This window comes from Octodon degus, unplaced genomic scaffold (genome assembly GCF_000260255.1).
Source record: "Octodon degus isolate 3935 unplaced genomic scaffold, OctDeg1.0 scaffold00082, whole genome shotgun sequence".
Lineage (NCBI taxonomy): Eukaryota > Metazoa > Chordata > Mammalia > Rodentia > Octodontidae > Octodon > Octodon degus.
The window spans coordinates 8614858-8628595 of record NW_004524658.1 but is presented as its reverse complement, the minus strand read 5'-3'; the positions used below and the strand labels follow the sequence as shown (position 1 = coordinate 8628595).

General features: G+C 40.0%; 1 pseudogene; it reads left to right on the top strand.

The window, feature by feature from the left end:
- Positions 1 to 9927, top strand: part of LOC101575071 — a 34133-nt pseudogene extending 24206 nt beyond the window's left edge.
- Positions 9928 to 13738: the final 3811 nt, after the last annotated feature.

Here is a 13738-nt window from a genome sequence, read left to right as displayed (position 1 = left end):
ATATATATCATTACTATACCTCACAGAACTAGAGAAATCTATCCTACAATTCATCTAGAAACATAAAAGCCTTAAAACAGCAAGAGCAATCCTAGGCAAGGCAAAGGATTGTGCCTTAGCACAATCCTTGACTTGAAGTTATACTACGAAGTTGTTGTAGTTGCATTGTATTGGCAAAAAAAAAAAGACCTGAGGGCCAGTGGGACAGATTGGAAGATGAAGGCACAACTACAAATATATTCAGCCACCTTGTCTTTGACAAAAGGGCCAGGGACTTCCCGCAGGAATTTACTGGGTTTGGCAGACATTACTCAGCCTACAGATGACCAGAGAGACCTAGTACCCTAGCCCCCCACCTCTCACCAGTTTGCTGATTCTAGCTACTCCACCGTTACATTGAAGAGTATCTGGGAGCCTCAACGGTCCTAGCCCCCACCCATGCACCCAGCCTCTGGCTACCTCTGCTTGCCCTAAAGACTGACAGACAGAACTGGTAGGCCAGTCCCCACGCTCCGGCTTTTCTGCTAGAGTTTGCTGATTCTGGTGGCCACAACTCACCCTGAAGACTGTCAGGAGATTCAGCAGCCCTAGCCCCGCCCCTCAGCCTTCTGGCCCAAATGTGCTGAGGCAGCTGCCCCTCCTCTCCCTGAAGATCCCAGGCAATCCTAACCACCACAGCAACCTGCAGGAGATTTGTGGAGCACTACCCTGTGCTAATCCACCATTAAGAGAGCCTTGAGACCAAATGTTAAGTGAAACTAATCAGATGCACAAACTTAAATATTACATAGTCCCTCTTCTATGAGAAACACAAATTTTAAATAAATAGCAAAGTAAAAGGTAGACACTAGGAAATAGGGAGATGGATCTTTTGAAAAACATGAAACCTCCTAGAGATGGAAGAAGAAGAAAAATGACTTGAAAGGGATTAAAAACAATGAAGTTGTATTATGTACGTGCACCAACTCCCTACTAGGAATGTAATTATTAGGCACTGTGAACAGAACACAATAAATTTAGGCCATCCAAATAGCTCAGCGGATTAAAGCACCTGCAAGCAGGGGCAGGGGTCTGGGTTTCGATCCCCAGGCCTGTTGTGCTGGCCACACCCCCGGGGCACACTGAGACAGCAGTGGAGACTGGGTGTGGTAGCCATGCCTATAATCTCAGCACTTGGGAAGCTGTAAACAGGCAGATCACTATGAGTCCAACTAGTAGTGAGACCCTGAACACTCTGTAGACCCTTCCCTAAAATACAAAAAGAAAGAAAGAAAAGAAAAAGAACACAATAAGATTTAAAACAAACCAAAGACTTTCAGTTGCTGTTTTTGGATGATTCAAAGAAAAATGGTTATATTTGATGTCTCATCTCTAGATTCAAAGATCCACTTTCCACAGGTAGGTAGCATACTACAGTTCTTTAAGATGTCCAGTTGTCAACATGAAGTCCTTATGATACCCTTTTGCACTCTTTTTTCTCTCCCCTCAAAAACAGAGCCATCACTGAACATTATTTTGCAAATCTACTCTCAGAAATATTAGGGGTCCGGGAGATGGCTTAGTTGAATAAGCACTTGCCTGGCAAGCACAAGGGCCTGAGTTCAATCCCTGGCTCCAGGAAAAGAAAGAAAGAAAAGAAAGAAAGACTGACTGACTGACTTAGCCACATATCTCCCTAGTAAAAGACACCTCAAGGTTAACAAAGAAACAGCACCACTTGGAAATAAAAGTTCCTGATACCACGACCTGCCCAGAGAGTTAGTGCTTGCACAATTAGTTCAGGGGGCCCAGTGATTCCCTTTCAACTCCTAGCGCCTCCTCTTCCCATTCATTACAGTAGCTGCCCCTGGGCCAAAACCAGCCTAGTAGTCACCTGAAGCAACTTAGTAGAGTTGCTGGTGATGGAGAAACTCAAGAGTGTGCATTTCCACCATGAAACTATGGGAGCTTAAGATTCAAAGCCACTCTCTTCTGGCTCACAACTACTCTGATAAATGGCTGGACCTGCTTAATGCACTGGAGCCCTGGTCAGTGCACATCCCAGTAGGAATGAGAGGAAGCAAAACAAAGAGAAGAGGGTAAAGGGTTGTTTTGTTTCATTTTTTTTTTTGGAGGAACTAAGGATTGAACTCAGGCCCTTGCCCTTGCCAGGAAAGCGCCTATTCCACTGAACCATCTCCCCAGCCCTCAAAACAGTGTTTTCTTTTAGAAAAGACTATTTAGCTATAAAGAAAAATGAACTTGAGACATGTATAGGGAAATGGATGCAACTTGAGACCATGCTTATGAATGAAATAAATGAGACTCGCAGGTGGAAACATCATATTGTCTCCCTAGTGTAAGAAGCTGAAGGAGCAAATAAGATTCAAAAGTACAATAGATACTGTGAAATGGGAATAAACTGTTCAAAAGGAAAGAGAACCTGAAATTAGGGAAAGGAGAAAAAATGGAAGGGAAAGAAAAAAATTATATATATTATATTATATTATATTATATTATATTATATTATATCATATTATATATCATATTATATCATATCATATATAATTATTTATATATATGAGATTGTTATACTACTAATTGCTGTTAGTTTATGGAAAATAAGTTTATGCCTATATTGTCTGATCACTTTTTCACACCTATATCTTATAGTATGAGCAGCCACTTTGCTTTCGTTCTTTTGGTTTTTTGGTATTTTAGGGAAAGGTCTACAGGGTGTTCAGGATCTCACTACTGGATCGGACTTGTAGTGATCTGGCTATTTACAGCCTCCCAAGAGCTGGGATTACAGGCACATGCCACCACACCCAGTCTCAATTGCTGTCTCAGAGCTCCCAGGGGGAAGGGGAGGCCAGGACCAGCATAGCAGGCCCGGGAATCAAACCCCCAGCCCCTGTGTTGAGCAGCTACTTTGAAGAAAGCAGTACACAATGTACTCTTACAAACTTATTTTGAAATTTTATACCATTGCTTTTATTGTTGTTGTTGTTTTTTTTTTAATTTTCTTTAAAATAAATTGGAGGGGCTGAGAAGATAGCTGAGTGACATAAGTGCCTGTGGGGCAAGCACAAGGTTCCAAGTTCGAACCCTGGTACCAAAAACATCAAAAATTAAATTTTTAAAAAGTGGATTTATGTCAGAAGAAAAAGAAAAATGAAGTGTGGTGAATCTCTCTGTGTTCAAAATTAGAAACCGCAGCAGGGTGCTGCCTCCTAGGTGCAGAGGGGCTCTAGAGCCCCAGGGTTTCTCAAACCCTCAGCTGCAAAAGCCTACAAAGCTCCTCACTCTCATCAGTGAGATCCAGTTGTCCGCAGGCCCATGCACTCGCTCCCCGGGACCTACCCGCTGGCCCCTGGCTGCACCTGCGTGCTTAAGCATCACCCAGCTCGTGGATCCCTCTCACCGAGGGTGTCTGCTTCCTCCGGGTCTCAGCTTCTGGAACCTGCCTTCGTGATGGCGCCCACCTACCCCATGGCCTCTCTACAGTTAATCTGCTCCACGGCACCCTCGGCTCGCACAAACAGCGAACTTTAAAGCTATACTAGAGTCTCAGTGGGCCTTTAGTGGCTCATACACGGCAAATACCTGAGTTGGAAAAGAAACAAATAGCTGGTAGTAGTTGGCTTTTTTGGGTTTTCTAGGCCTCATATACCTAGATGCTTGTATTGCCTTTATTTATCATTGCAATCAGCCAATTTCCCTCTGAATTCATCTATTTATCGTAATACAACACTAAAAGTGGAAATTAAAACTCAGTGCATGCCATCATTCTGCCTATTTCTCACTCCAAGCTACAGAGCTAGTAGTCAAAAGATCTAACTCCTAAGTCAGATTTTTTAAAAGATCCTGTCAGATTAATTTAAAAATCTGTTACTATGCATTTTCCAAATTTTTCGAGGTGCATAACATGGATTTTGATTTTCAAGGTTTGATACCAGCTCCCCACTGCTAAAGCACATTTTAGTTTTACTTTATTTGTGTTTATTTTTGTAAACAATACTCCACTAGTGATATTGATAGGTATTAGACAATATCTATTTAATAGACTTAATTTATACATTTAATGGAATTAATAGATATTAAACAATGCCTATTTCAGACATTATCATAACATCAATTGATGTAAAAGCCAAGCATAGTAAAAGTTTATTTTTTCTCAAAAATCCAAATTATGTGTTTCTTATTTTGCTTGTAAGCAGTATTTAGGGCTGCAGTTCTTTTCACCTGTGACTCAGGCATCATCACATTTCATCCAAACTCATCATGTTCCAGTGTAGATGGCCAAGGAGGAAATGTGCTGTGAGTGGGAACAGCTTTAGTAGACAACTGATTTCGTCTGCCACAATGTGTGAGAACTGTTAGCCACATTTTTCAATGTTGTTATTATTATTTTTCTTATTTTAGAGAAGGGTCCATAGGGTGTTCAGGGTCTCACTACTACATCAGACTCATAGTGATCCACCTGTTTACAGCCTCCCAAGAACTGGGATTACAGGCATACGCCACCACTCCCAGTCTCAATTGCCATCTCAGTGCACCCTGGATGGAGGGCCAGCCCCGCAGGCCAGGGGATGAAACCTCCAGGCCATGCTTGCAGGTGCTTTAATCTGCTGAGCTATTTGGCCAGCCCTAATCTTATTATTAATTACCACCTAATACTGTTCCGTCATTTTACAACCAAGGTTTTCGACAATGAAATACCTAAACCAGGGTAACACCTTAGAGCTCTGCCCATGGGAGAGTTTTCATTTGGCCTCCACTTCTTAAAGAGCCATCCTACTTATATTTCCAAGCCCTCACTGCTTAACCCTGGTCTTCTAGAGCATTGTCCCATGATGATTTTCCTCCTAACTTATATTCTTTTGGTTTCTTTCTGTATAAAATGCATTTCACTATCAAGTACTTATTTTTTTAGTCATTCTGACAGGACTTGACAAGATTTTATTTTGCTTAAAAAGGCAAAAAAGAGTAGAGATTTTAAGTTTCATAGGATGTTCAGTCTCTGTTGCAACAGTGCTGGTCTTCTTGGATGCTATTCATCCTGCTGGTATTTAGAGCTTTAGCTCCTTTAGGGAACAGCCGAATGAAAGACTTGACTTTCTTTGCAGCCTCAGCTACTCTAGCCAATAGCCTTAGCTACTCAGCTGCACCTACTCAGTCTCAGTTCAGCTTCCCATGGCACCACACCCTGTTACAAATACCTCCACATTTTCCATCCCATCCCACGGCCTGGGCTGTCAGCCCTCAGCTCTGCAGAAGGATCACTCCCACCTCATAATACTGGTCAACAAGGCATGACTACAGACATGCAACTCACCTACCTTCCACAACCTCTCCACTGAGGTACAGCTTCCTGTATCCTTCTGAGATAGGAGGTGGAGAAGAAACATGATTTACTGGATATGCTTTGATTCAAGAAACTCCATGCTAACTGCCTTCTAAAAATAATTGTTTCCAATTAAAGCACTCAATAAGTAAAATCTATGTTTCCCATACTCCCTTGCAGTTTGGGTTCAGCCTAAGATTTAATTTCTGTCTTTCTAACACTCTGACAGTCAGATTTGTCTCACCTTGCGCAGCCTATAGAGAATGTAAAGCATCCATTTGTAGTCAGAAATGATGGCCATGAAAGCACATTGTACAGCTGGCAGTTGTAGACGTAGCTCTCTGACTAGGTAGCTTCTTGTTGACAAATTACAAGAAGGTGTTAAGATTGCACAGTGGGCCACTACACTGTTGTTAACTTCATAGCCAAGCAGAAGAATTGCTCCCTGGGTGGTGTCAGGACTTTCAAAATCATTCCTTGGAGATACTTTGCCCTTCTCCAAAATTCTTCAAGCTTTTTCACATACACTGAATCCTTTCTGCAGAGAGTAGAGTCTATTTTCTTCAACTAAGAATCCTGACGAGTACATGTGGGTGCATGGATTGTGAGAAGGGTTGTCAAATGCTAAAATCTAATATGAAGAATATTACCTGGTTTGTGAAATTGGTGATTCACAAGCCCATATGAGCCCAACATGCACTTGGTGACTGCTGATCCTCTTCTTTTTTTTTTTTCAAAACCCAACCATTCTTTTTATTTTACACAAAAGTATAAAGGTCAATATTCATTTACAAAAATAAGTTTAGTCATAAACTTCTCTCATAAATATGCTACAGTTTTAATAACAAATCCACTTCTCATGCTTGAATGCCGTTGGAATTATCCAAAGCACTCCCTACCTTTTGGGGTTCTGCTTCTCAGAAGGTAATGCAGGGGAGGATCTGTTCTGGATCCTTACTCTTTTTCTTTTGCTCTTTTCAGAAGCAGGAGATTTTGTGTCATGTGTTTTTTTCTTTTTCTTCAAACAACTGAGAGGATTAAGGCCACTTATTTTCTTGTGTCTTTTTCTTTTTCTCTGCTCAGGATTTTTCATTAATCCCGGTTCTTCCTTGAGTTGCTTTATATTTTCTTTCTCATGCACTGAGATGAGCTGACCTGACTCTACGGCTTTAATAAAGGCAATCATTTTGGGTGAGACTTTGTCCAAGACCATAGTGCTCTGAATAATAAACATGAGAGGAACTCCAGGCTTTTTCTTCACCTTCATAAATAAATTCTGGTCCTGTGTTGCCACAAAATAATGGGAGGGTTTCCCTCTTCAACCATGGAAAACAGACAGTGAGATTCATTCACTGCATTCTTGAAATGGGGACAGTTTCAAACTTGGCAGTTCTGTGCAATTAGTTTTGCCCCATATAAGCCCTGTCGCAATATTTATAACTCCTTTAACACACACCTGGTCGTGCACAGCTGTGTCTCCCTCATCAGGTAACGGGGCAGCTGCTCGCGCAGCTGGATGCGGCCCCGCAGCACCGCCTGACAGTAAGTGCGGTCCAGCAGAATCTGATACAGCTCCTGGACAACAAAATTGTTCCGAAAGAAGCCAATAGGCTTCTTCGCGTGTTTCTACCTAGTGATCTTCGTTTTTGGTTTAGGCAGACGGAGGCCACTGGGTTGGGAAACAGCAGCACCGCTTTACTCACGCTTTCAGACTGCCGGCTGCTGATCCTCTTCTGTGTAAAATGAAAAGAATATTTTTAAGAACAACAATTATTATTCTCTTACCTGCTTGGTTTTAAGTATGAAAGACATAGTTTCTATGTGATATCTCCTCACTTTATCATCCTTATAGTGCTGAAGTTGGCGGCAGAGGGGTAGAGGATAGTTAGGGAAGAAATCTAAGGGAATAATTTTTGAAGTCCTTATTAGAAGAGGAAGATAGAAACATTTTCAGTACTCTGCCTAAGTCAGTAAAAGAGTTCAGAATACAGCTGATATCTGGATCTCATTTGGCTTTTCCTGCTATTACACTATGACTTAGAACTCTACAGGGTGGTATGTTGTAAACAACTGATTTCCACTTAAAGGTAGAAATCACATTAGAAATCATTTATTTCAGCTTTCTGTTTTGTTAACAAAGATACTGATGTCTAAAGTTATAGATTTAACAACTGGAAATTCCCAGGCTAAAACTCAAAATTCTAAAATCCAAGTCAGTTTGTTTTGTTTTGTTTTTTTACATACCACCTAAAGATAGACATATAAAATGACACTAGTTCTAGCCAGTAGACTGAACTCTCTGGTCTTCAATCGAGTTCACTATACTTATTTATATAGCTCACTAGACTCCTATAAACACTTGGGTTTGTGAGTCTTGATTCCAAAAAATCCTACACAAAATATGCCCAAGAAGAAAAGCTACTTTTGTAAAATAAATCATTCTTTACATCTAAATTTGTAAGTAATGTTCTAATAAACAGAAACCACCTTAGAAAGAGGTTTGGAACAATGTAGAAGGTGTCTAAAAATACTTTTGACAAAAGAAAAAATATTTTGACATAATTTTGTATCTTCAGCAACCCAAGTTACAGTTTTAAAATGTGTTGATTTTGTCCTCCTAACAAGGGTTTCTAGAGCTAAAAATCTTTTCCAAATGAGCTAGGTGAATAATGCCCCCAACTGGTAGAAATGGCCTTCCCTTCCATCTGGAATAGCACCTCCAGTTTTGTCATCCCCAAAGGCACTATTCTGACACATCTCATTAATTTTTACAGGGTCCTGACCCATAAGAATAAATGTTCTATGCTTCAATGTCTAAGTATGCACATAAAGAGAATAGAGTTTGTCTTAAGTGCTATACAGGTAATGTTGGGTCCAAGAGAAAATATATATGTTGAAAAGATATAAATTTTCTCAGGTAGTTATTTATTAAGTATTCTATCAAATGTTATGGAACCAAAGACACTCCAAATCGGTGTGAAAGAAAAGTACGTTTTTTGGCAGTTGTCTGGGCAAGCAAAGTTGGCGGCAGAGGGAACTTCCTCCGCTGGGGGATGGGAAGCCCACAGATTTTGAAGAGCTGGAGGATGGAGAGGACCTGTCCACCAGCACTGTCTCCACCCTGGAGTCAAGTCCATCATCTCCAGAGCCCACTAGTCTTCTTACAGAGGAGATTAGTGCAAACTCCAATGACCCGAAACCATCAGACATTGTACTAGATGATGACGGAGAAGATCTGTTTGCAAAAGCCACAGAAGAAGTTTCTTTGGACAGCCCAGAAACTTGGCATCACACTTGTCATGCCTACTGTACTCATGGCTCCTAGAATGGGATCCATTTGATTTGAAACTGTCTCATTGCTATTTGTTTCTCAATAAAATTATGAAAAAAAAAAAACCCAAAAGTATGCCATCTCTTGTGATCTTTGACAGATCCAGAGAAGAGATTGAAGAAGAGGCAAATATTTTTGTTATAGAAATTGGTGTATCAGATCCAGAGAAAGTTGATGATGGTAGAAAGTTGGTGAATGCTTACATGGCATACAAAGTAACAACAAACATGTCTCTTTCCATGTTCAGTAAAAGCAGATTTTCTGTTAAAAGAAGATTCAGTGATTTTCTTGGTTCACACAGCAAATTAGTAAGCAAATATTTCCGTGTTGATTATATTGTGACACCAGCTCCAGAAGAGTATAGTAGGTATGACCAAGGTCAAAATCAATAAAGAAGATTCATCATCCACTGAGTTTGTAGAAAAATGAGGAGCAGCTCTTGAAAGGTATCTTCAAAGAATAATAAAACATCCCACTTTACTACAGGATCCTTACTTAAGGCAATTCTTGGAAAGTTCAGAGCTGCCGAGAGCAGTTAATAGGCAGGCTCTGAGTGGAGCAGGAATATTGAGGATGGTGAACAAGGCTGCAGACACTGTCAACAAAATGACAATCAAGACAAATGAACTGGATGCATGGTTTGAAGAAAAGCAGCAACAGTTTGAGACTCTTGACCAGCAACTTAAGAAACTTCATGCCAGTGCTGAAACCTTGATTTGTCATAGAAAAGAACTTTCAGCCAATACAGCTGCCTTTGTTAAAAGTGCTGCCATATTAGGTAATTCTGAGGATCATACTGCTTTACCTAGAACTGTGTCTCAGCTTGCAAAGGTTGAAGAGAAAATAGACCAATTACATCAAAAACAAGCTTTTGCTGACTTCCATCTTTTCAGAACTACTTGGCAACTGCATTTGTCTTCTTTCTGCAGTGAAAGGTGTGTTTGACCATCAAATGAAGTGCTGTCAAAAATGAGAAGATGTTCAAATTACTTTGCTCAAAAAACATAAAACTGAGGCAAAAATGATGGTTGTTAACAAACCTGATAAAATACAGCAAGCAAAAAATGAAATAAGAGAGTGGGAAGCAAAAATACAAGGAGAAAGATTTGGACAGATCTCTAAAACAATTCAAAAAGAAGTGGGAAGATTTGAGAAAGTGTAGGATTTTAAAACTGTTATCATCAAATATTTAGAATCATTAGTACAAACCTAGCAACAGCTGATAAAATACTGGGAGGCTTTCCGGCCTGAGACCAAAGCCAATTTCTAACAGAAGGCCTGTCTCCCGAAGACAATGAGGATTTGAGGATATGGCAAATCATACTGACTCCACATGAATCACTTAAAACATCAAAATGAACCACTCTATATTTTATGAAAGAAAAGTATATTTTTTAAAAATCTACTAAGCATTATTGCTTAATCGCACAGGTAATACCTGAAAGAATTAACAACTGAGACTGTGGCACGTCGCAAAACAAATAGACACCAAAACCAAAAGGACATTTGGAGCACTTTATTAGCTGAGCTCCGTGGCACCACTCTGCCCAGAAAACTGACAAGAGGGCACACCTAGCTGGAGTGACACATAGCTTTTTAAGAAGAAAACCACAAAAGTAAGGGGAGGAGGGGGGAGTTTTACAGAGTTAGTCACAATTGAGGGTTAACACTTTGTTCTCGTAAACAAGGTCATATTTTGTAAACCCTACAAGAATATGTCCTTATTTGGCTTAGGCGTTTAGTTCCAGTAGCCAGAAGGACATCTGATGACAGTTTCACTCATTTCCAGAGGTTCTGTTTGTTTCCATAATCAGAAGGACAGTTTAACTCATTTTGAAGAATGTTGAGGAACATTTCTTATCTGCTGAGAAACACTTTCTTATTTGCACAAAGTCACATTTTGCAGTTAGACATGGGTGGGACTTTACAAAAGAAATCAAGATTTTACAAAATGGAAGTTACACAGCTTGTAATGGGGTTGATTAATCCAGCTTACAAAAGTCACCACCTCTTATTGAAAAGTTTTTGCATGTCAAAAGAAATTACCCTACTTCTAGCCCAGGTCCAGTGAGTGTGTGGGAGAGCTTCTTGCTACCCTGTGCCCACGGGACATACTACTGGTCCCAGCCCAGGTGCAGCATGGGTGAGACCCACTTCCACACACTTGGAACCCCCACCACCACTACGCAGCACCTCCCCCACTCCGCCCACCGAGTAGGAAGTTCTGCCATGTTCCAGGAAACCCCAGACCCAGTCCTAGCCCAGACCCGGTGAGTATGTGGGAGAGCTGCCTCTCCCCTCTACTCCACCTTGTTCCCTCCAGGCTCAGCTCAGGCCTGGCATACAGGTCTGGGTTGTAAACCTGCAGCTGCAATCCCTACAGAAAGTGTAGAGGATAGAACCATCCAGCTAGTCCAGGAGCAGAAAATCTGGCCAGAGGGGCACAACAGGTTCATTTTCAAGGGCAGCAGCAGGAAGGGACTGAGCACAGCAACCAGACCCAAGCTAGGCACAGTTGGATAAATCCAAGCTTTGTAGATCTGCACATGAACTTCAGTACGTGCTACAGTTATAACTACAACGAAGATCTACAACAAAGGTCAGAAGACAGTGCTAACAAAATGACAAGAAGGAACAAAATGCTACCTCAGAACCCAAGACAATCCATAATAAGTGCAGAGGACACTAACACAGAAAAAATTGGGAATCACACAGCTGAAAGCAATGAAGCAACGGCTTCTGAAATAAAGAAAAAGCTGCAGAAAGGTATAGAAGAACTCAGATTGGAAATAAAAAAAGAAATCCCAGAATTAATAATATCTGTAGTAAAGAATCAGATGCAAAAACATATGGAGGAAAACCAATGCCCACACAGAACAAGTACAGAGGACACTAGCTCTGCTCAAATGCATGAATTAATAGTGTCGATAGTAAATAAGCAACAGCATAAAGGTATAGAGGAACTCAGGGCGCAATTCTTTTCTGAAATAAAAAAAGAATTTTCAGAACTCATAGCATCTGAAGTAAAGAAGCAACTACAGAAACATAGGGAGAAAGCCCAATATGAAAAAAAGACTGGAAGGAAAGAATTTATAACTGCTTCTAAAGAAGACATTGATTAAAAAAAATAGAGGACATTAGAAAAATGATGGATTCCTTGAATGAGCAATACAGGAAAGAAATAGATCACATGAAGCAGAGTCAAAGAGATATAGAGGAAATGAAAACCTCAATCACAAGCTCACAAAACAATTTAAGTGAAAGTGAAGACAGAGTTTCAGATCTTGAAGATGCTGGTGCAGCTAGTGAAAAGGTAAGAAAGGATCTCTTAAAAACAATGAGGATGCAGCAAAGAATAATCCATCACCTGCAAGATGATGCAAAGATGAGCAATGTGAAACTAATAGGCATCAATGAGAAAGGAGACAATACAAATGACATTAAAAAAATATGGGCAGAAGTAATAACAGAAAACTTCCCAAATATGACGAAATAATCTGACGTTCAGGTAACCGAAGAATACAGAATGCCAAGTAGCCTCAAGCCAATGAAAAACACACCGAGACATATAATAGTCAAGATCCCAGAAATTCAGCACATGAATAGTATACTGAAAGCCTCTAGAGAAAAGAAGCAGATCACATTCAAAGGAAAACCCATCAGAATTATGGCCGACTTCTATTCACAAACCATGAAGGCAAGAAGAGTATGGAGAAGAGTACTTCAATTCCTCTGTGAAAACAAATTGCAGCCCAGACTACTACAAACTCTCTTTCAAGTTTGATGCAGAAGTGAAATAATTTCATGACAAAGAACAGGTAAAGAATTTCGTGATGACAAAGCCAACCCTACACAGGGTACTGAAAGATGTTCTAAAGAGGAAACAAAATGATCAGAATTCCATTAATGAGATTGGAAGCAACCAACTAAATAGGGCAAGGAATTAAACACAGGAGAAAAAGAAGTAAATGACAACAGGTAAATAACATGGCAACCATAAGTCATTACATCTCAATTCTAACCATCAATGTAAACGGACTCAATTCACCAATTAAGAGAAATAGACTGGCACAGTGGATTAGGAAACAAAATCCAACAATATGCTGCATACAAGAAACATATTTAACTCATAAAGATATTCATAGGCTGAAAGTCAAAGGATGGAACACAATACTACATGCCCAAGCACTTGAAAAAAGCAGGGGGAGCAATCCCATTCTCAGACAGTCTCAACTTCAAACCAACAGTGATCAAGCGAAATAAAGAAGGCCACTATATATGGGTTAGGGGAAAAATTCAAGAGGAAGAGGTAACACTCATAAATATGTATGCACCAATCACGGGAGTACCCAACTGTATAAAGCAAATCTTAATGGACATGAAAAATCTAATATCAAATACCACAATTTTAACAGGAGACCTTAACACCCCCTTATCTCCAAAAGATTGGTCAACCAGACAAAAACTTAGCAAAGAAATAACAGAACTGAACCAGAGCTTGAAACAAATGGACTTGGTGGACATATACAGAGTGCTCCACCCAAACACAGCTGAATACACATTTTTCTCAGGTGCACTAGGGCCATTTTCTAAGACAGACCACATACTGGTCCATAGGTCATGCTTAAGAATATGTAAGAAAACAGAAATTATCCCATGCACATTATGTGACCACAGTGCAATGAAACTGGAAATAAATGACAAAAGAAAAAAGAAAAAAACCTTAAATGCATGGAAATTAAATGAAACCCTACTCAGCAACCAATGGGTCACAGATGAAATTAAACAACAAATTCAATTCAAAAATATCCACAATTCAATGACAATTCAATCACAACTTATTGTAATTTATGGGATACGATGAAAGCAGTTCTCAGAGGGAAATTCATCGAGGTGAATTCACACATTAGGAAAACAGAACGGGAACAAATAAACACCCTAATGCTGCACCTTCAACAACTAGAAAAGGAAGAGCAAAACAAACCCAGAACCCAAAGATGGGAGGAAATCATAAAGATTAGAGCAGAAATTAATTCAATTGAGACGAAGAAAACAATTCAAAGAATTAAAAAAGCAAAAAG